Source organism: Varanus komodoensis, unplaced genomic scaffold, assembly GCF_004798865.1.
Source record: "Varanus komodoensis strain SLA01 unplaced genomic scaffold, ASM479886v1 scaffold49, whole genome shotgun sequence".
In the NCBI taxonomy this organism is placed as follows: Eukaryota; Metazoa; Chordata; class Lepidosauria; order Squamata; family Varanidae; genus Varanus; species Varanus komodoensis.
In genome coordinates, this window is record NW_025336072.1 from 1,712,069 (window position 1) to 1,715,602 (window position 3,534).

A 3,534-nucleotide genomic window follows, 5' to 3' on the forward strand; every position below is an offset into this window, starting at 1 on the left:
TCACAGGTTCTCAGCCTAACCTATCTCACAGGAGGATTTTATGAGGATAAAATTGACAGAAAGAGGATTTTATTTATTTATCAATTATATCCTGCCTTTTTCCCACAAAGGGCTCAAGGCAGCTTACATCTCCTCCTCCATCTTATCCCCACAACAGCAACCCTGTGAGGTAGGTTGGGCTGAGAGTCTGTGACTGGCCCAAAGTCACCCAGTTGGCTCCATGGCTGAGCAGGGACTAGAATCCAAATCCTCTTGAGTCCCCATCCCATGCTCTTAGCCACTACACCACCCTGGCTCTTGTGTGTGCCACCTTCAGTTCCTTGAAAGAAAAAAACCAGGAATGGAATGGAATGGAATGGAATGGAATGGAATGGAATGGAATGGACAACTTGACAGCTGGGCATCTCTTTTTCTATCCCCTTATTCATTTTATTCATCCTATTTTTCCAGTTATTTTTACTTTATTTTCAACTAATTGAACTTGACAGAGCCCTCAACACAGAATAAAACAGCAAGACATGGTTGTAAAGCAATACAACTTTTAAACATGGAGCAGCTGCGCACCAGAATCACTACAAGTGCCATCATCTAATTGGCTGTCTGTTGCTCTGCGGATGCCCAGCCCAGCCACCTGGAATGCCATATTTTAGTCATTTTTGTGTATTTTCATTTCAAAAATGTACTTACTGCAGGTACAACTAATAAAACAGGTGCAGCAGATAAAGCCTTATCCATCTGACAAAAGGAATGCCTGCCTAAGCAGGAAGGATCTTGCCATGCCATGAAACTCCTGAAGAGGGTCCTGCCAGGGCAAAGAGGACAGCAGTTTCGGTACGTTTCAGAGAGAAAGCCGTTCCCCTCATTCCCACCAGTCCCACACACTAGTGCTGCTCTGCCTGACCTGCTGCTTCCCTTAATCCTCTGGGCAAGCTGATATTTGGCTTCTCACACATCTTCTTGATAACATCCTTAATTATTGCACATGGAAAAGAAAGCATGTGATTTAATATTATATGTTCTTTGCTTCCCGTTTTCTGTGTTGATGTTGCATCATGCCTTGCCCTGATTGTGTCAGCATCACCACATGTTCCAACTTCCAGTTACATTGCTGGAAATTGCATCCCCCAAATCCATTCTCAGTGCCAGTCCTGGAACATGTGAAGTAAAACTAAAGGAAAGAATAAGCCAGAGAAAAGCACCTTTCCCTCACCAGCAAGTAACCAGAAATAGCCCCCACACAGGCAGGCTTAACAACAGAACTGCACGTCACCGTAGCAAATGTCTGTCCCCAGAACTGAATTTGTGGAGGCAAGATGGATGTGAGCCTTGTAGAAGAGAGTCAGCAGGTGAGCAATGGAGTGCTGACTCTCTCATTGATTCCCTCATAAGCACACGTGCCATAGACACCCCATGTTTTCCTCTTAATGTACAACCTAACAAACCGTAATATGCAGCTGAACTCTTCTACAGTGCTGAGTTCTACTGCAAAGCTTGAGCCTCAGTACCACTTCTTACAGAAATAAAGCACTGCCAAAAATGGGCAGATGCGGTTCATAAATCAATTTTATGCATACATTATTGAATTAACTGTTCCATAAGGTAGCTTTGTGATAAACAGTGCTGCCTGGCTGATTTCTCAGGTACTTTTCTTGAGCAGGCCAAAATAATTATGCAGGTCAGACGTTATTGTATGAATGCTAACAGCTTCTTCAATTTTTAATTCATGTTTGCTTTCTTTAAAGAAAAATAAAAGTGCTCCACTGCAAGAATGGCATTTACACTTTATCACTCATGTAAGATACCTGAGATTCTCCTCTTCTGAACTTTACTGGGGCATTGTCAGATATGCTTATAGAAAACAGAGCGAGTCAGAAGGGGCCTCCTGGGCCATCTAGTCTGACCTCCGGCACCAGCCGGCTCCGCTCACGACATGCCCACCATGTGGACGTCCAGCCTATCCTTGAACACCCACACCGATGGGGCCTCAACAACCTCTCATGGAAGCCCATTCCACACCCTCGGGGTCCTGACTGTCAGGAAGTGCTTCCTGGCATCCAGACGAAACCTTGGCTCCCTGAGCTTTGCTCTGTTGGAGCGTGTCCTGCCTTTCTCTGCAGGGGAGAACAGGTCTCTACCCATCTCCATGTGACATCCCCTCACATACCTGTATGTCGCCAACATATCCCCTCTGAGTCTCCTCTTCTCCAGGCTGAAGAGACCCAGTTCCCTCAGTCTCGCCTCATACGGCACCCCCTGCAAACCGGCCACCAACCTTGTGGCCCTACGCTGCACTGACTCCAACCTGGCTATATCCTTTCTGTAATGAGGGGCCCAAAACCGAACACAATACTCCAATTGCAGGGGCACCAGAGTCGTGTAGAGTGGTAGTAATACCTCCCTTGATCTAGAAGCCACACTTCTGTCTATGCAACCAAGGGTGGCGTTCGCCCTCTTGACCACTGCATCACACTGCTGACTCATGTTTAGCCTGCTGTCAACCAGTACCCCAAGGTCCCTTTCACAAGTGCTGCTCTCCAGCCACTTGTCACCTAACCTGTACTTATGACAGTTATTCCGATGCCCCAAGTGCAAGACCTTGCACTTATCCACATTGAACACCATCCTGTTGTCTCCTGCCCACTTCCATAGTCTGTCCAGATCCTTTTGGATCTGGAGTACCTGCTCCTCGGTTGTGGCCACTGTTCCAGTTTTAGTGTCGTCTGCAAATTTGATCAGCAGACTGTTCACCCCTTCTTCCATGTCGTTAATGAAAAAATTAAACAGGATCGGCCCCAGGACAGAGCCCTGGGGGACCCCGCTTGTCACAGGCCACCATCCCGATGGTTCCCCATTAATGGTTACCTTCTGCTTTCGGTCAGTCAACCATGCCCTAATCCACCAGACAGTGCTTTGGTGTATCCCAAAACTCCTCAGTTTCTCCACCAGGTTATAATGGGGCACTTTGTCAAAGGCCTTGCTGAAATTCAAGTATACCACACCCACTGCACCCCCTCCATCTAGCCATCGCGAAATGTTGTCCTAGAATTCCACAAGGTTTGTCTGACAGGACCTGTTTTTGCGGAAGCCGTGTTGTGTGGCTGTCAGTCTCCCTTCTCTATCTAGCATCACTAGATCTCTCTCTATTATGAGCCTTTCCATTGTTTTTCCTACAATGGACGTAAGGCTCACCGGTCTATAATTCCCCATGTCCTTTCTACTACCCTTTTTGAAAATTGGGACCACTGATGCCACCCTCCAGTCCTCTGGAACTTCACCTGTTCTCCACGAGGTCTCAAAAATGGAGGCCAGCGGGCGTGAGAGAACCCCTGCCAACTCTCTAAGTATTTTCGGGTGTAACCCGTCAGGGCCTGGCGCCTTTGAAATGTCCAATGCCCTGAGGAGCCCCTCAACTTCAAGGGGGGGTGACTCTAATCTGTGCCCCTAAGTCCCCAGCCTCATCTAATCTCCTATGCGGATATCCCCCGTCCTGCTTTGGGGAGAACACAGAGGCTAAATGACTATTTTGCCTCTGTG